The following is a 21,641-nucleotide window of genomic DNA, read 5'->3' as shown; positions in this document are numbered from 1 at the left end:
TTTGAAGTCACAATCAGGAGTGGATTGTAAAGGAAGGGCAAGCATATAGGAAAGATTTAACTTCTCCTCTTTCTTTTTAATCCACTCCTGGTTGTGGCTTCAAAAACTGCACCAAAAAAAAGCACACCAAAACTGCACTATTGAATAAATATCAGTTTTTTGTTAGGTCCACTGTTATCAACTGCAGGTGTAAATTTTTTGCCATCATGGGAGGATCTTAGTTGTGCGCAAATAATAATAGTGAATGCAAAAATAAATTTCCAATTTAAAGTAATTTTTTTGGGACTGAAATGTTAAATTAAATTAGAATTCTGATGGATATAAAAGGCTCTTGTTTGCACTGGAAACATAACAATTACCTATTAAATTGAAGACGTCACCTAGATGTGTCAGAGGCCAGAAGTCAGAGCACCATACAATCCTATTAGACCAGACAAAAAGATGCATTTTGTATTTTTTCCAACAGGTTTGATGCTAAGCTACAAGCTCTGATAGGATTATTCTGCAGATGTAATTTTGAGCCACATTGTTTTTGGCAGTGATTGGGCAACAACAATCAGGGCCGCCATCAGGGGGTATTAGGGGTACTAGTGTAGGGGGCCCGGCCAAACTTAATTGAAAGGGGGGCCCGGCAACTGCCGCGACTTGCCTTTGGTAGAAAAAAACAGGCCCCTGCAACGGGGCCTGTTCTTTTCACCAAAACAATGTCGTGAGCTGCGGGCCCCCCTCTCGTCAAACACAGCTGTGAGCTGCGGGCCCCCCTCTCATCACCGCCGCGAAACACCGCTTGCGCGCGACCGCTTGCGCGCGCGCGCGACCGCTTGAACCAGCTTAAAAAAATACAAAACTTTTGTGTTAGGGCCTGTTCACATCACCGTTCGCTTCCGCTCTGGGGTTCAGTCTGAGGTTTCTGTCGGGTGAACCCCGCAACGGAAAGTGAAAGTGACAGCACAGCTTCTGGCAGTGCAGACACAGCCGTGTTCTCGAGAGATCACGCTGTGTCGTCACTCACAGGTCCTGCATCGTGTCAGACGAGCGAGGACACATCGGCACCAGAGGCTACAGTTGATTCTGCAGCAGCATCGGCGTTTGCAGGTAAATCTATGCAGCTACTTACCTGCAAACGCTGATGCTGCTGCAGAATCAACTGTAGCCTCTGGTGCCGATGTGGCCGACACGATGCAGGACATGTGAGTGACGTCACAGCGTGATCTGCCAGAAGCTGGGCGTTCTGAAGAGAAGTGGATGATACTTCTCGTCAGAACGCCCAGCTAGTAAAAGTAGTAAACACGCCCCGATGTACGCACATAATACACGCCCAGTTGTACTTTTACTTTTCAACACGCCCAGTTGTACTTTTGCAAGCCTCATTTGCATAAATACAAAAATGGCCATAACTTGGCCAAAAATGCTCGTTTTTTAAAAATAAAAACGTTACTGTAATCTACATTGCAGCGCCGATCTGCTGCAATAGCAGATAGGGGTTGCAAAATCTGGTGACAGAGCCGCTTTAAGTTCTGCATCGCAAATAAGGTTGTGACGCTGCTGGACGTCAGGACTTTGTATGCTTAGCTGCATGATGTAAGAGCCTGTGGGGATGCGGGGGGAGTAATGGAGAGGTGAGTTGAATAAAGTTTTTCATTTTATGTCCACTGGCGAGGGTTGGGCAAAGATGGATGTGGCCCAGCCGAGGTCGCACTATCTGCGATTGAGATTGTTACACCACAATTGTGGCACACGGCTAGCCGAAAGTAGCACTGTATTTGTTAAGAGGCGTACTCATTTTTTTTTAAGACTGACACATGAAACACCAGTCTTAATAAATCTCCCCTATAGGGTTTTATGTCATCACATGGGTGAGCAAACACAAAGGGGGGAATTTATTAAGACTGGCATTTTATACGCCAGTCTTAATCTAATAAATGCTGCCATAAGAAGTGCCTTATTTATTAGTAGGTGCACACCTCTTAATAAATTAGGCACATCTCTCATCGGCCATGCACCAGAATATCAAATCTATGCGAGCTACGAGCTGGTGCAGTTTTTCACTATAATTTCTGACTTAAATTATAGTGAATTTATCAGGCCGGTGTGGCCCCGCTTCTACCGCTAAACTCCGCTGACTTTTTTAAAGAAGTAGCAAATGTAGCGTAAAAATGCAAAAGTCACAAAATTTGCACGAAAAAACTACGTTACTAAATGCCCCCCAAAGTGTACAGCAACAAAAATGTTTGCAAATGAGTATTAACACAAATTATTTTGAAGTAATACAGTTAATTATACTATTTACTATTTTTGTGACCGCCATCCTTGTTCTATGCTGATGCAGTCTGCAAAGAAACATTGCTGTCTGTTAGAGACCATACGCAAGTGGCTAGATCCCGCTGATAGATCTTTGGTTCTAAAGGCTGGCTAAAATCCTGGATCCTGGACTAGATGCAGAAGAAAACTAACTTGTGGTGAATACAAGCCTTCACTATTGTCAATAGGAAGCAAAGCTCTTATATCTTATTGTCTCTCTGGAGAACAAGTCACTGCTCCCTTCTTTCAGTCTCAAATATTTACAATGACCATGTCCATAGAGCTGATCATGCAAACCAAAAAGTTCATGGCAGGTGCATTTTTTCTTCTTTCTGGTACTAAACCGATTATATAGAAGCTTATGAATCTTAATTAAAGGGTTATTCCCAACTCAGATATTTATGGCATATCCACGTGATATGCCATAAAGGTCTGACAAATGTGGGTCCCACCTCCGGGACCCGTATCTGTGTTGAAAACGGGAGTTCCTACCTGGCGCGGCCAACTTTCCATTCAATCTTGCATTCATCGGGTGGGACAAGGGTCAGATGACCAGCATCTATCAGGCAATAATGGTATTTCTTAAGGATATCACATAAATATTAGAGTTGAGAATACTCCTTTAAGCTATCTAGAAACAAGCATACACAAGTATAGTACACAAGATATGATTGTGGTGAACATGAAATTTTTAAAAAATTGTACCTGAGTAAGTGGCGCAAATTATTCTCTAATGTGCTACAGTGATGTGGTAAGCTGATTATTGTACATTCTTCCAGCGCAAGTAGGAATCTGATAACTGCAGAAGAGAAAAAACATATGTACGGGTAAGTATGACATGTTATCTTCTCCTAACACTACAATATAAGCCGTGTGTATAGTACTCGAACAACACCCCTTTCTCACTAAGCCACGTCCCCTTTGGAGACAATTAAAGGCTATCTAAACTTTTGAAGGCATAGCTGAATCCATCAGGTCTGCAGGACTGACAGCTTCGGTGAACACTGGTCCTGCGTGTCTGACACGCTAGATCAAGCTATTAGCAATCACATTTAACCAGCGTTCACCACAGCCATTAGTACTGCAGACCTGATGGATTCGGCTTTGACCACAAGATACAGCTTCCATATATACAGGATAAATAGAAGCTGTATCTCGAAAAGTAAAAACAAAATAAAATAAAAGAAACAATTAAGAAGTTGTTCAAAATGAAATAAAACATTGATTTATATAAAAAAAAAAATTACTTCAAAACTGTACATAGCATTTAAAAATTGTTCCAAATTGCGCCAAAACACATTCAAGACTCAGACACCTCAATATATTCATTGCATTTTCAATGCAAATAGAAACTATCTACATTTGTTGCATTGTAACATATTTTACTATTCTCTGACATTAGTGCATAAATATTATTATGAATAAAGCAGTGAATACATGAAAAAAAAATGCAATTTTGCTTACAGTCACATAAAATAATGTCTGGTTAAAAATTATAGATTTAGAAATTTCTAGTATACTGTTTTTATAATATATAATTTGTCTACCCCTTTAATTTGCTAATTATAATGGATAGAGGGGCAGATTTACTAAGATGGCATTTCATTTCATTTGCCAGTCTTAGCTCTCTCCTCTGCTGGAGTAAGCTGTGACAGATTTCTGAAGAGGCGAACGCCTCTTAATAATAATATGCCATATCTTCTTTCTTCCAGTGTGGCACAACCACTGCGGCCGTGCACCAAAATTTTTGCTAAAGACAGCGACCATGGGCCATCCATTTCCCCATCGGACATAAAATAAAACGAAAGTATTATCATCTCACCGTTCCACTTCTCCCCTCTGGTTCCCCTCAGCGTGCAGCGGCTCATACAAGATTCTGATGCGGAGCAGCGTCAGGGCCTTATATGCAACGCAGCACTTCAATGGCATCAGTGCTGCGTGACATACAACGTCCTGATGCTGCCTGGCGTCAGTACTTTGTACGAGTAGCGTCATGCTGAGTGGACATGGACAGGAGAAGAGACCGGTGAGGTGAGCATTATTTTTAGACAGTTAGATAGAAGGGAGCCCCTCTGTCACTCCATTCGCATCCCGCAATCTCATTGGGCCAATGGTTGTCATGGCAGCCTGGAGGCCTAATGAAGTCCCCCAGGTCTGCCATCTTTCTGCTCCTATTAAGCCCTGCCAGAGTCAAATTGCAGACCCATTTATTCCTATAGGCTACGGACACCTTTCGGTATATTTACGGATGTGTGTCTGGGCCGTAGAAATGATCCGCAAAACATAGAACATGTCCTATTCTTGTTTGCAAAGAAGTCTATGGGCACTTCCACAATTGCGGACAGCTACAGATGTGCATCCGTATTTGCAGATCTGTATTTGCGGACAGTAAAAACCATTACGGTCGTGTGCATGAGACTTAGGCTCATTTCACAACACCTTTGTGGTGCACTGTCAGTGTATATTCTGTAAAAATTCCATGATGTTTACGCTGGCGTGACCATACACTTTAATGGCCAAACATATGCCAAAGAGTTTATTTGTTGGTATCCTGCAGCCTAAACTGTATTGAAAATAGTAGCCAACTGCGCTTTCAATGCAACTGTATACAAGCTGTGTGGACACACAATAGAATATGTAGTTCTATATGTCTGTTGGGGCCATTTGAAGCAGGCCTGCCTAATGGAAATGCCAAACGAGGTGTAAATTTAGCCCTAAAACAGAAACAGTTAAATAGAATAATAAAATAATTCATGCAAGAGGACAACTCAAGGACGTTTGTACCGGGAGAGAAGAAATGGTCTTTAAATATGGAGGCTTTAACTAAAATCCATTGAAAGAGATAAAAAAAAAGTAGCAGTGACACATTATTAGGAAATGTTTTAAATAGCCTGAATATAGAAAGTCGTGGTAATGGTCATTTTATTACTCAAGAAAGTGCAGCACTACAAGCGAGATAAATGTTTTTCTATAACTGATGAATCACTTAAGTGCAAAACCTCAAGGAGGAAGGGTGTTTGCTGGTGTTATATGTCGATTTTTCAAGTATAATGACAGCACATGTGGGATTTCAGAATCATTATGATCAAACGAGGTATTTTAATGGAAGAAAATTTAACCTACTTTGGATTGAGGTCATTTCCCTTTGTGGAATTGTACCATTTTACAATTTAGAATCAACATAAAAACTTACTTTACTTATCTTGTACTGGTCCTGAGTTACATCATGTATGACAGTACATTCTGGACCACTTCTGCACTTACAATTCTACAGCTTTGACGGAGATGTAATCTACCAGCATTACTTGTTGGCTGAACGTCTGCACAGAGATCCCTCCTCTAACTTCTCGAAATATTGGTCTTCACATTGTGCCTGATATAGAAAAATATATCTCTACCAGAATGCACTGAAGTAGAGAAAATAGCATTATAGGAGCCAGCTAAATCATTGCGCCATTGAGAGTCAAGGTGTTGACTACTTTCAACATCCAGCAGAATTGAGAATGCAGCTCTGGGCCATAATGCTAAGGCCCCATACACACGACCGTAAAATTTGTCCGTAAATGCGGTCCGCAATCACAGACCAATTTACTTCTTTTGACCGTGGACACATTCCCGTATTTTTGTGTGAAGGTGTCCGGGCCGTAGAAAGCCTCCGAAAAAGATAGGACATTTCATATCTTTTGGTTTTACTGTCCATGCTCCCATACTTTGTATGGGAGCACAGGCCAAAAATGCGGGCGGCTGTCCGCTGCAGTCGGCGGCCGGCCGTGCCCGCAATAACGGGCAATGATTACGGGCATGCCGTGTGCATGAGGCCTAAGGTTGTACACATTAGTTAAATGTCGGCTGATCTTGCTGATTCAGTGGAATTCAATGTATTGGGGCAGCTCAACTGTGGGAGCAGTTAATGTTATGTGCTTGGCCAGCGTTATTCAGGATCAGTAGAAAATAAGTAATGCAATTTATTGAAAATGTTTCTTATATGGATATGTAAACTGTAAAATGTGTCATTTCTATCTGTTAGTATACACTTCACAGGATAATACTGTACACTATATTATTTTTACAGATTTCTATAAACATTTATTTTAGGCATTGTTTCGTTGATCAACTGAAATCAAACAATATAGTTTTGGTGCCTGAGGTACAGTAACACAAAGAGTTTTATACTGCACAATAGTGAAGACTTTCTCAGACAAAAAGATACCAATCTCCATTATTCCAGCAGGGACAAGCAAAATCTCATTCAGTCGCTAGAAGGCTGCACTGTGTTTGACAAGGTAAATGGGTTAGAAACTATTATCTGCACCACAAACCACACTCATAAGTATATTTCAGCAAAGAACATATTACTTTCCGAATACTTTTAGATTTAAAGAGGACCTTTCCGTCAGGGGAACGCATGAACGGAAACCATAGCTTACGTTTGCATTACCATTGATTTCAATGGTAATTCTTCCGTTGCTAATGGTTTCCGTTTGTTTCCATTCCATACGGTTTCTGTTTTCTTGGCTAAATTAATAGCAGTCGACTACGCTATTGATTCCCCCGAAAAAAACGGAGACGGACACAAACGGAAACTATTAGCAACGGAAGAATTACCATTGAAATCAAATGGTAATGCAAACGGAAAGTTATGATTTCCGTTCATGGGTTCCCCTGACGGAAAGGTCTGACAGAACCCATGAATGGAACCCAGATGCAGATGTGAACGAAGACTTCCCCTAGGGTTTCTGTGTACAGTGTTTAAGAATTTTTTTTACATTTACAATATTTAAAAAACAAACAAACTTTATGTTTTTGCACAGACGAATAGGGCTAACCATAGATTTTCTGGGCCACAACAAAACAAAATTTTGCCTCTTTACCCCTTACTGTAGTCAGAGGTACTAGGAATTTAAAGAGACTCTGTCACCACATTATAAGTGCCCTATCTCCTACATAAGGAGATCGGCGCTGTAATGTAGGTGACAGCAGTGCTTTTTATTTAGAAAAACAATCTATTTTTACCACGTTAGGAGCGATTTTAGATTTATGCTAATAACTTTCTTAATGCCAAGTGGGCGTATTTTTACTTTAGACCAATCAGCATCATACACTTCTCTCCATTCATTTACTCAGCGCATAGTGACACTGCGTTGTTCGCTATGTGCTGTTTTATACTGACACATTAACGTTACTCAAGTGTTTAGACAGTGAATAGACATTCCTTCCAGCCAGGACGGGATGTCTATTCACAATCCCGGCACTTCACTAATGTTTCTGTGGTACTTAAAGCAGAGCAAAGCGTAATCTCGCTGTAACCTGTCATTTACAGCTGATCTCGCGAGATTATGCTTGCTCTGCTGTAAGTACCGCAGAAACGTTAGTGAAGTGCCGGGATTGTGAATAAACATCCCATCCTGGCTGGAAGGAATGTCTATTCACTGTCAGGACACTTCAGTAACGTTAATGTGTCAGGATAAGACAGCACATAGTGAACAACGCAGGATCACTATGCGCTGACTAAATGAATGGGGAGAAGTGCATGACGCTGATTGGTCACTAATTGGTCATACTCTCCTCTGTACAACGCCCACTTGGTCTAAAGTAAAAACACGCCCAGTTGGACATTAAGAAAGTAATTAGCATAAAGCTAAAATCGCTCATAACGTGGTAAAAATAGATAGTTTTTCTAAATAAAAAGCACTGCGGTCACCTACATTATAGCGCCCATCTCCTTATGTAGGAGATAGGGCACTTATAATGTGGTGACAGAGACTCTTTAACATGCATCGGAAACAGAAGCCAAGAGTGAAAGAGCACTAGAAAACAGTCATTTTCCCATCCCTAAATATTCCTACAAGAATTTAGAATTAGATTTTACATTATTTCCCTGTATGTACTGACTGGGAGTGCACCAGAGAATTAGTTGGGCAGGACTATTGGTGGTTCTGCAGAGCCTGCTCTTTAAAAATGTGTTAAAAATTGCACAACCCATGGCATATTTGCAAAAGGCAATATAAACACTGTTGTAGGTATTATTTAAAGGTAAATAGGTAGAAATGTATGATTAACCTCTGTAAGATAAGATTGAGATAAAAAACAATGTAAGCTTAAAGAGGCTCTGTCACCAGATTTTGCAACCCCTATCTGCTATTGCAGCAGATAGGCGCTGCAATGTAGATTACAGTAACGTTTTTATTTTTAAAAAACGAGCATTTTTGGCCAAGTTATGACCATTTTTGTATTTATGCAAATGAGGCTTGCAAAAGTACAACTGGGCGTGTTGAAAAGTAAAAGTACAACTGGGCGTGTATTATGTGCGTACATCGGGGCGTTTTTACTACTTTTACTAGCTGGGCGTTCTGACGAGAAGTCTGACAGTCTGAACGGCCCCATTCATTAATATAGGTCCGTGCGACGCGCGTGAAAATCACGCGCGTAGCACGGACGTATTAAACGTTCGTCTGAATAAGCCCTATGGCTGAGTTCACTCGTCGTGGCGAGTAAAAAAACGTTATAAATTTGGTATCTCCGTAGATGTATTGACCAGCAGAATAAAGTTAACATGCCATTTTTACCACACGGTGAACTCAGTAAAAAACAACCCCCCCCCAGAAAAAAAAATATGGAGGAATCACTGTTTTTTTCCTATTCCACCCAACAAAGAAGTTTTACCAGTCTCCCACTACATTATAGGGTGCAATCAATGGTACCGTGAAAATCTACAACTCGTCCCGCAAAAAACAAGCCCTCATATGGATACATCAACGGAAAAAAAAAAGAAGTTATGGCTTTTGGAAAGTGGGGAGGAAAAAACAAAGTGAAATACTGAAAATGGCTGGGGCGAGAAGTGCAAATTTGTCAGGGCATCTCCCGTTGAGGTACAATTTTTGATACATAGGTACATATTTATTTACTAATTGTATCCAGTGCTCCAGACTCGGACACGTCGTGGCTTTCCACGCCATAATCAGAACCTTCCTAGGACAGAACAAAGCGGAAAAACATTTTATCATAATAGCCTTGTACAATCTCATTCATAATGCCCAAGAGGCACACTCGAGGGGCGAGGAGCTGAGGAAATTCAAATTTATCATTAAGGAACTCCACTACCTCAGACCAAAATGGCGAAATCTTAGGACATAACAAGATACAATGGAGGTATGTGCCGATGGCAGATTGACACCTAAAGCAGCTATCCTAAAAAAGAAAGGCGCATAAACGCACCAAATACCCAGCTTTGACCCCGACGGGACTTAATGAGGGTTTCACCTTCGTCGCTTTCCTTTAAACGGATTATATTAGACCTTTCTAACCCTCTCTTATTAGGTCCTCTCTCTGATAAGTCCTTGCCATCTTCATCATTAATATACTGGCTTCCCTTTTGGCAATAATATGCCTTTCTGGAACAGCCATGTCTTTTTGTCCTTATACTTAATTTTCATTATTATGGTCCTTGGTATTTGTACTCCTATTTATCTCTCGAATATAAGAATTCTAAAATTGACATTTTGTCACGTCTCTTATGAGGAGGATTCCTATTATAGGAAATAAGTATTTTTCCTTCTCTGGTACATCTTAAATTGAGATTTGACATTATATTCACTCTAATGGTCCGATCATCTTATTTAGATGACCTTGTCCTTCAAAGAGTCTTTTTCCTGTCCACCATATAGCCTTTATATAACGGCATTCTGTACTGTATTCATAATTATAATCGTATCTCAGATTATGGCAATTAACATCGGTGCTATTTCTATATGTCCATTACAAGATAGCTTTTTTCAGTGTCTATATATGCATCTATATATGCATTTCTGATACCTTCCTATATTATAACAGTAATTTCTAACAGTATATCTGCCATTATTGGCACCTCATGCATCCAGTAGTGATGTCTCTGTTCTTACAGTTTTGGTCGTTCTTCTAAGTATACTGTCATGCGCAGACGCTTCTATCTTCATTTCTTCTGACAGCCGTTGTTTGCGCTGTACGCATGCTCTATCTGAGTACTTTGATTGGCTACGAGTCTCGCCCTCTTATTGGACGGCACTCACGTCCATCATATCGGCTGGAGGTGTGACACTTTCTAGGCATCTCAATTGGTTCGGACTGAACCACACCCTCACATACGTAATTCCCGAGGTCTTAAGAGAAGGAAACCTCGTGCACGCCGTCATTAGCCCCATTATTCCCCTGAGGATGCTAAGTGTGTAGCGAAACATGTCGAGGGGGGGGGGCTTCTGTGCTATCATTTAATACATAGTTAGGCCAGTAATTACACTGTTACTGTCAGCGGAATAGCGTACAACTGCCGCTGGTCCGGTACATTAGTGCTCAGATGCACTCGTTCCACTTACTACGATCATGTTCCTCTACATACTAATACTTGCTGGTCTACTTTGGCTACTTTTTAACTTATATGTTATATGTCCCAATTGCAATCATTTTAGTTATATCCAATAAAAAGTTATATCTTAATTCACCTCTTATACTCTCTAGGATAGCTGGAAAAGCTGGGTATTTGGTGCGTTTATGCGCATTTGTTTTTCATGTTAATGTTTACTGCCCGCCAGCTATCGGGGTCATTCCTTCGTTTTTGTAAAGCAGCTATCCGACACGGAGGCCCCAATTCATTGGAGTCTGACTGGGGTATAATATATCCGGTGTATAAATCGCGACTGTATTAGGAAATCCCTTGCACTGATAACCGAGTCAAAGAATGATAATTCCACCTCCCTCCACTCCTCCTCCTCCAAATCAGGTATATCTCTCCTTCACCCCGCAAATGGGCTTTTTACAGTAGACAGTAACAAGGCATACGTTTGAGTAAGCGTCTTGGGAAGGTCCGGGGTGCCAAGCCTGTCCCCCACTTTAGGGAAGCCCAAAGAAGGTGCAGCAGAGCGAAACTGGGCCACGCAGGCATCTCGTAATTGGAGATACTGAAAGAATGCCGTTCTCGAGACCCTCAAACCTCCCCTCAAGCTCAGAAAAGGATACACAATCACTATCCACAGATTACAATTGTCCCAGAAACCGAACCCCCAGCCCACATTATCGCCCCCGGCAGTGACACAAGGTGAGACAAACATGGATTGTTCCATAATGGGGTTCTGGGGGAGTAAGAGGGACCTGCAATATCTCTTAGTAATATGTGTGCCTTCCTCCAGGCACTAGCTATAGTTTGCAACGGGAGCGGCGCATGACATGGGGATTTAAACCTACATAATAAATTTGTAAGACTCTCATAAGAAGTCATAAGTGCTCCTGCCAACGCAGTGGCCGCATTACTTAAATTAATGTCAATCCACCAGTGTGCCAGCACCAGATGCGAAGCCAAGTAGTTTGAACAAAGGTTTGGCGCTGCCATCCCCCCCATTCTTTTAGGGGCCTGTAGGAAACTAAGGCTAAACCTAGGGGTTACATAGTTACATAGTATAGTTACATAGTTAGTACGGCTGAAAAAAGACACATGTCCATCAAGTCCAACCAAGGGAAGGGAAAAGGGAAGGAAAAATTTCTACACATAGGAGCTAATATTTTTTTGTTCTAGGAAATTATCTAACCCTTTTTTAAAGCCATCTACTGTCCCTGCTGTGACCAGCTCCTGCGGTAGGCTATTCCATAAATTCACCGTTCTTACTGTAAAGAAGCCTTGTCGCCTCTGCAGCTTGAACCTTTTTTTCTCCAGACGGAGGGAGTGCCCCCTTGTTTTTTGAGGGGGTTTTACAAGGAACAGGATATCACCATATTTTTTGTATGTGCCATTAATATATTTATATAAGTTAATCATGTCCCCCCTTAGTCGTCTTTTTTCAAGGCTAAATAGGTTTAATTCTTTCAATCTTTCCTCATAACTTAAATTCTCCATGCCCCTTATTAGCTTCGTTGCTCTTCTTTGTATTTTTTCCAACTCCAGGGCATCCTTTCTATGAACTGGAGCCCAGAACTGAACTGCATATTCTAGATGGGGCCTCACTAATGCTTTGTAAAGTGGCAATATTACATCTCTGTCCCGCGAGTCCATGCCTCTTTTAATACACGACAATATCTTGCTGGCCTTTGAAGCAGCTGATTGACACTGCATGCTGTTATTGAGTTTATGATTTACAAGAACACCCAGATCCTTCTCAACAAGTGAATCCGCCAGTGTAGCGCCCCCTAGGACATATGATGCATGCAGGTTGTTGGTACCCAGATGCATAACTTTACATTTATCTACATTAAACTTTATTTGCCAAGTGGACGCCCAAACACTTAGTTTGTTTAAATCTGCCTGCAATTCACAAACATCTTCCATAGTCTGAACTATATTACATAGCTTGGTGTCATCTGCAAAAATAGAAATAGTGCTATTAATCCCATCCTCTATGTCATTAATAAATAAGTTGAATAATAGTGGTCCCAGCACTGAACCCTGGGGTACACCACTTATAACCGGTGACCATTCAGAGAAGGAATCATTGACCACAACTCTCTGGATACGGTCCTTGAGCCAATTCTCAATCCAATTACAAACTATATTTTCTAAACCTATAGTCCTTAATTTACCCATTAGGCGTCTATGGGGGACAGTGTCAAATGCCCCCCCTGCCTGTAGAACGAGCGTAGTATACCATCAAGTTGTCCAAAAAATTGTTTGGCTAATAGAATTGGACAAATATGGAGTAGATATAAAAATTTTGGGAGATATATAATTTCAAAAAGATTTATCCTGCAAGGAAAGGGGAAGATTCTTCCAGGTAATTAACTATTTTTCCGTAGAGGCTACTAACGGACACAGGTTAATTTAATGAAAGCGTAGTAAATTAAGGGAAAATCGCACCTCAAAATATGTGAATTGAGATACTATTTGTAATGGGACAGGGAGGCCCTGCGGGGAGCAATATCCATCAGAAAGAGGAAACATAACCGACTTGAACCAATTAACCGATAATCCAGAGAAGGCTCCAAATGTGTCAATTAGTTGTAGGAAGGAAGCCAGTGTAGGACCATCATCCACCAAGTACACTAATGTATCATCTGCATGCAGGGATATTTTCTCAATTATAGGACCTCGAGGGATACCTTTTATGGATGTGGAATTCCGTACGCCAGAGGCTCAATTGCGAAGGCAAACAGTAGAGAGGAAAGTGGGCATCCCTGACGAGTACCACGTCCCAAAAGGAAAGATTTAGATACATCCATATGTGTTCTCACTCTAGCAATAGGCCTTTCATATAAAAGGCGTACAAGAGGAATAACTCTCGGTCCAAAATTTAAATGGGAGCGGAGTATCCAAATATAACGCCACTCAACCGAATCACTTTATATGTATCCAGAGAGAGAACAAAACTAGGGGAAGCATCATATTGCGCAGCATCAATATTGGGAAACAACCTGTGAATGTTGATGTTCGTACCCTTCCCAGGCATAAAGACAGTTTGGTCAGGATGAACCAGGGATGATATAACCTTGTCCAATCTAGTGGCCAATATTTTGGCTAGTATTTTAACATTTGAATTAATAAGCGAGATAGGACGATAGGAGTCTGGAAGAGTGGGATCCTTCCCTGGCTTCAACAACACCACAACTAGAGCCTCTCTCATGGAGGCAGGCAGGACTCTCACCTCCAGGGCATTAGAATATACATCCCGAAGTCTAGAATAGCATTTGCTATATCGTCGTCAGTAAGTGGGCTGTCTAACTCCTTCGCCTGCGCATCAGCTAAACGCCACAAGGGGAGTGTATCCAAGAATTGCTCTATTTCTTCCGGGGGCCCACTACATCTCAAACTATGTAATGCAGCATAAAAATCATCAAGGCCCTTCTGGAACTTGTTCAAAGAATCAACCATCACAACATCCTGTAGTAGAGTTCTATAGTCTCACTGCTCTCACAGTAAAGAATCTCCATCTGTGATGATAGTAAAACCTTTTTTCCTCTAGATGTAGAGGATGGCCCCTTGTCATATATGTGTTATAGGAAAAATCAGTAGGATCTTAGCAAAGTGGTTAGGGTTGTGTCTATCAACAATATTGCCCACTATTTCAGTAGCAACCAGAAGAATTGTATTCGGAGATGTATTTAAAATGATGCTCTACCTCTCAAGTACAAGATATCTATACGTTAATATGTTACAACATTTTTAGTACATTAACCATCCAAGCATACAACTAAACAAGGAAAATGTCAGTACAGATTGAATTGTTGGTACGGCTGCCCCTCAGTAACAGTTGTTATCAATGGAGTGCTGGCATGTCCACATTTCCTGCACAATTGAATGACCATGTAATGGTCACACTGCATCCTCCAAAGCAAGGGTAGCTCTTTACAGCTGCTCTCTGCCCTAAATCCTGGTATATAACTTCCATATACCCTCATAACATTTGGATAGGGGATGTTCTGATATTACTTTGTTGGTAAATCACTTACAATCCGGGAAAAAACACAAAAGATAATAACAAAGAATTGCAGAAAAAAGCTTACACAGCTTACTGCTTGATATACTGAATTGAAAATATTATATAGAAACCCTTTCTAATGCCATAACAATATCTTCCTTTTTGCTTTACTAACTGCATTTACTCGCTGAAATTCAGCAGATCTGACTAAAAATACAATAAAATGGTGAGCTAATTGTTTCATCTCACTACCACTGAAAGGAGGTGGGATGCAGTGTCTACCTTCACAACGCTGCTTTTTTAATAACACTGGATTTTGTTTATTTAAGGATTTACAAAATTATAGTCTATGGAAATACTTAAACAGTGAGCAGCCATGGGTGGCTGCTAGGGACAAGGACCAGAAACCCTAAGGCCTCATTCATACGACAGGGTTTCCCGGCCGGGTGCCGGCCGTTCATAAATCGGCCGGCACCCGGCTGCATTAGGAATAATGGACCCCAAATGGGGCTATTCACACGACCGATTTATTGACGGCCGGGAAAACCGGCCGTCAAAAAATAGGACATGCTCTATTTTCGGCCGGGTACCCGGCCGCCCGGCTCCCATAGAAGTCTATGGGGCCGGGTAATACACGGCCATCACCGGAATGTGTCCCGAGTGATGGCCGAGTGATGGTCGAATTCCCTGACATCGTGTGTCCATGTTTGGACACGCGATGTCTGGGGCTTCCCCAGGGCCGGAGTCCAGTGCAGAGCTCTAGTACAGGCTCTGCTCCGGGACTCTGTGGAAATCCCTGACATCGCTGTCCATACATGGACAGTGTGGAGGGTCTTCCCCAGAGCGGAGTCCCAGTGATGTCAGGACCACAGCTGGAGTCCCAGGAAGAGCCTACTAGCGCTCTGCCCGTGATTCTAGCTCCGGGGAAGACCCTGACACACTGTCCATATATGGACAGTGATGTCAGGAGCAGAGCTGGAATCCCAGGCAGAGTGCTAGAAGCGGCTCTGCTCCGGGACTCCAGCTCTGGGCAAGCCCCTGACATCACTGTGGCAGCATCTGCGGAGGGCACTGTGGCAGCATCTGCGAAGGGCACTGTGGCAGCATCTACAGAGGGTACTGTGGCAGCATCTACTGAGGGCACTGTGGCAGCATCTACAGAGGGAACTGTGGCAACATCTACAGAGGACACTGTGGCAGCATCTACAGAGGGCACAGTGGCAGCATCTACAGAGGGCACTGTGGCAGTATGTACAGAGGACACTGTGGCAATATTTAGGGGTGTGCTGCATTATCTACAGAGGGCACTGTGGCATTATCTACAGAGGGCACTGTGGCAGCATCTACAGAGGACTCTGTGGCAGCATCTACAGAAGACTCTGTGGCAGCATCTACAGAGGACTCTGTGGCAGCATCTACAGAGGCCAATGAGGCAGAATCCACAGAAGGCACTGCGGTAGCATCCACATAGAGCACTGCAGCAGAATCCACAGAGGGCACAGCGGCAGCATCCACAGAGGGCACAGCGGCAGCATCCACTGAAGGCACTGTGGCAGCATCTATAGAGGGCACTGTGACAGTATCCACAGAGGGCACTGTGGCAGCATCCACAGAGGGCACGGCGGCAGCATCCACAGAGGGCACTACTGCAGCATCCACAGGGTGCACTGCGGCAGCATCTACAGAGGGCACTGTGGCAGCATCTACAGAGGGCACTGTGTCAGCATTTACAGAGGGCACTGTGGCTGCATCTACAGAGGGCACTGTGGCAGCATCTACAGAGGACACTGTGGCACTAGCTAAAAAGGGGCTGCCCAATCTTGACATGTGTGCCTGCCAAACGCTGCCAACTGAGCCGCCGGACTTTATTTAGCGACACTTAAACTGAAAAACTGGATTGTTGAAATAAGCACGTGGAGAAATATCTAAAATTTTAAACCTAGCAGTATTATTATAGTAATGTAGTATTATTATTATTATAGTAATATAGTGTTATAGTAGTTCAAATAAGTAATTTATTAACAATAATTTTGTATTGTATCAAATTTGAAAGTAATGCGGCCCATCAACTTCCCATTTTTTTCTATATGCGGCCCACTTACCCTGCCGAGTTTGAGACCCCTGCCTAAGGGGGGATTCACACGAGCGTGTATTCGGTCCGTGCGGGCCGCGTGGTTTTCACGCGGCACGCATGGACCAATACAAGTCTATGGGGCAGTACAGACAGTCCGTGCTTTTTGCGCAGCGTTTGTCTGCTGCGCAAAAAGCGCGACAGGTTCAATAACTCTGCGTATTTCGCGCATCACGCACCCATTGAAGTCAATGGGTGCGTAAAAACCACGCAGGTTGCACGGAAGCACTTCCGTGCGAACCGACTGAAACAGCGCACCAGCGGTCAAAAGGATGAATGTAAACAGAAAAGCACCACGTGCTTTTCTGTTTCCGACCATCCAAACGGAGTGTCTTTGCGATGAGCGAAGCCGGACAAGCGAACCGAACTTCACCGTGTTCGGCCGAACTCGTTTTGGCCGAACCCGGCAAAAAAATTATCGGTACGCGACGTCAGGAGATAGTCACTGTCCATGGTGCTGAAAGAGTTAAACTGTTTCAGCACCATGGACAGTGACTTCCGATCCCAATATACATGAACCTGTAGAAAAAAAAACGAAGTTCTGACTTACCGCTAACTCCCGGCTTCTTCCTCCAGTCTGACCTCCCGGGATGACATTTCAGTCCAAGTGACAGCTCCAGCCAATCACAGACCAAGCACAGGCTGCAGCGGTCACATGGACTGGCACGTCATCCAGGGAGGTGGGGCCCAATGTCGAGAGGTGCGTCACCAAGGACGCGTCACCAAGGCAACGGCCGGGAAGTTCTCGGTAAGTACGAACTTTTTCTTTTTTTTCAACAGGTTTTTCGATAGGATGTGTTCGGCATTCACTGTCGAGGGTGCTGAAAGAGTTAGCTCTTTCAGCACCTTGGACAGTGACGGCCGTCGACTAGCCTCATCTCTATGATGGCGGCTGCGCGAAAATCACGCAGCCTCGCATCAGACACGGATGACACACGCAGCTGTCAAATGGTTTTTGCGCGCGCAAAACGTGTTGTTTGCGCGCGCAAAAACGCAACGTCCGTCTGTATCTGCCCTTAGGGTAAGTTCACACGCAAAATCAGAAACGGCTGAAAATGACAGAGCTGTGTTCAAGGCAAAACAGCCTCTGATTTTTAGCCGTTTTTGAAGCTGAAAAGGTTTTTTGTAGCTGTTTTATTTAGACAATGAAAAACTGCTCCAAAAACGTCATGCTTACATGCTGTTTTTAAAACTGGGGTGCAAAAAAACGCCCTGACTGAATGAAACGCTGTTTTCCCCATTGAATTCAATGGGCAGATGTTTGTAGGCGTTTACACCTCTAAATGCATCTGAAAACATGATGTGTGAACATACCCTTACACTGCTAAATTTAAAAAAAGCCTCCTAAAAAGAAGCCTCATCAAAAGAAGTAGCATGTCACTTCTTGAGGTGTTTTTGGAGCTGATTTTCCATTGACACAATGAAAAATGCTTCAAAAACGCCTCAAAAAAAGCCTCAATAGGTGCTCCAAATGATAAAAATCTTAATTTCCCTTGAAAACAGCTTCGTAATTTTCAGCCACTTCTTTTTGCACGTGTGAACATACCCTAATGTTTTCTAAATTGAACGTTGCAAAAGGTGCTAATAAGAGTAAAACACCAAAAAGGTGATGTTAACAGTAGAATCAATAAAGCACGGAAACTAAGATCTAGTCCGAGGTTAACAGGGCTTCCCAGCATGTACAAGATCTGCATACTTATAGGCAGAATCCTAATCTACTGTATGTTGTTCTTCTGTTCGATGAAAGCTGTTACATGGTCCGTGCTCATGGTTTTTAAATACATAAATGTAAAGTAAAATGAAGTGTATACAATGTTACAATTGTTAACTAATTTGCAATCATAATATATTATATCCAGTTCTGGAAAATAATAACTTTAAAAAAAAACACATCCACAACCATTCCCGAATCCAGAAAAACAATGATCAGAGAGGAAGTAGCTGATCTAGCTGAGTGAAGTGCTTAATATTTTCCATGCATGCATGGATAATGCTGATGCTGGCCATATTTGTATGTAATAATCCCTCTTAGATCTTTGGGTGTGTTGTACTGCCTTTAAAGCTGGCTGAAGATAAAGAACTAGGCTGCATTCACGGCTCTTTCCCTTCTAATAAAAGTTGTCCTTACACTGCAGGTCAGCGCCTCTGAGAGAATGCCAGGGATCATCAATCTGTATAATTCTCTGTCTACTCAGTTGAATCCAAAGTTACCTCCACTTAAGAAGAATAAAATGATGCATCGATGTTGTATTTCAAACACTGTTACTTACCTGAGTAATATAAAGTACCTAGTATAGAAAACCCGTTACACGGGTTTGCTAGTAAAGGGAATGACGATAAGTATTTGTAAAAAATATTATAAAGAAATATAAGTGTATTTTAAAACCTAATTACCAAAATTTAAAACCTGACAAAAATGCAGAAGCGTTTGCTGAATAATAGATTATTCACCTAGGGTAAAGGTATAATGTAGTAGATGTTACCTGCAGTCCCATGCAGGGCCGGCCTTAGGTTGGATGGTGCCCTGTGAGGGACTCTCTATTGCTGCACCCTACACAAGCCAAAAATTAACCACATATATAGACACGCACATACTGGAACATATATACTATACATAAAAAAGACAGATATTTAGACATACAGACAAATATACATATACATATCTGGAATATATACATACAGGTAAATATATAGATGTACAGCCACATATACACACACACACACACACACACACACACACACACACACACCGGCAGATAAATACACAGACAGGAACATATACAAATACATAAAAGGCACATATATACAAGCACAAAGACACATTCACATACAGACCCATATATACCCACACAAGCACATATATACACAGTACAGATAATGTAGTAGTGTTACCTGCAGTCCTATGTAACACCACAGATAACACAGTGATAACTGAGTACAGATAATGTAGTAGATGTTACCTGCAGTCCTATGTAACACCACAGATAACACAGTGGCAGCAGGGTATATAAGGGGCAGTAGGGTATATAAGGGGCAGCAGGGTATAGAAGGTGCAGCAGGGCATATAGGGGGAAGCAGGTTATATAGGGGGCAGCAGGGCATATAGGGGGCAGCAGGGTATATGGGGCAGCAGGGTATATAGGAGGCAGCACAGATATCTTTGTTTTATCTGTTCTACTTTAATATTGAACACACTTTTACAAAGAGACATAAACACATGCAGAGACACACACACACACACACACATATACAAACACAGAAACACATACTGTATACACACGGAGACACATACTGTATACACACAGAGACACATACTGTATACACACACACAGAGACACATACTGTATACACACACAGAGACACATACTGTATACACAGAGACATACTGTGTACACAAAGAGACATACTGTGTACACACACACATACACACTGTAACAGACACACATACTGTATACACACACATACTGTATACACACAACACACATACTGTATACACACACATACTGTATACACACACACATACTGTATACACACACAGACACATACTGTATACACACAACACACATACTGTATACACACACATACTGTATACACACACACATACTGTATACACACGCAGACACATACTGTATACACACACACATACTGTATACACACAGACACATACTGTATACACACACAGACACACACATACTGTATACACACAGACACACATACTGTATACACACACACATACTGTATACACACACAGACACATAGTGTATACACACACGCAGACACATATACTTTATACACACACACACACACACACACACACACACAGATACAAATACTGTGGGGGCATACTAGGGGCAGCAAGATAGATAGGGGGCAGCAGGGTATATAGGAGGCAGCACAGATATCTTCAATTTATCTGTTCTACTTTAATATTGAACACACGCTTTTACAAAGAGACATAAACACATGCAGATACACACACACACACACACATACACACTGGAACATATACAAACACAGAGACACGTAATGTATACACACAGAGACACATACTGTATACACACAGAGACATACTGTATACACAGAGAGACATACTGTATACACACACACACACACAATGTAACAGACAAACATACTGTATACACAAACACACACAGATACACATACTGTATACACACACAGACACACATACCGAATACACACACATACACACTGTATACACAAACAGACACACATACTTTATACAGACACACATACTGTATACAGACACACATACTGTATATACACACACACACATACTGTATACACACAGACACACATACTGTATACACACACAGACACATATACTGTATACAGACACATACTGTATACACACACAGACACACATACTGTATACACACAGACACACATACTGTATACATACACACACACATACATACAGACACATACTGTATACACATACAGACACACATACTGTATACACACACAGACACACATACAAGACACACATACTGTATACACACACACACATACTGTATAAACACACAGACACACATACTGTATAAACACACAGACACACATACAGTATACACACACAGACACATACTGTATACACACACACAGACACACATACTGTATACATACAGACACGCATACTGTATATACACACACAGACACACATACTGTATAGACACGCACACAGACACATACTGTATATACACACAGACACACATACTGTATACACACACAGACACACATACTGTATACACACACATACTGTGTATACATACACACATACTGTATACACACATAGACACACATACTGTATACACAAACACAGA

At 42.0% G+C, this 21,641-nt stretch overlaps 1 protein-coding gene across 5 annotated transcripts in view; it reads right to left on the bottom strand.

Moving 5' to 3' along the window:
• APBA2 (amyloid beta precursor protein binding family A member 2) overlaps positions 1-21,641 on the bottom strand; it is a 473,299-nt gene that overhangs the window by 402,652 nt on the left and 49,006 nt on the right. For 4 of the 5 annotated variants that reach the window (XM_075857895.1, XM_075857892.1, XM_075857891.1 and 1 more), the window contains one exon: positions 3,007-3,100. The exons of the other annotated variant lie outside the window; for it this stretch is intronic. The gene's annotated coding sequence lies outside the window, so the exon portion shown is untranslated. The remainder of the gene's footprint in view (positions 1-3,006; positions 3,101-21,641) is intronic. 5 annotated transcript variants of the gene reach the window in all.

Source organism: Rhinoderma darwinii, chromosome 3, assembly GCF_050947455.1.
Source record: "Rhinoderma darwinii isolate aRhiDar2 chromosome 3, aRhiDar2.hap1, whole genome shotgun sequence".
NCBI lineage: Eukaryota > Metazoa > Chordata > Amphibia > Anura > Rhinodermatidae > Rhinoderma > Rhinoderma darwinii.
This window is presented reverse-complemented; position numbering and strand designations above follow the sequence as displayed.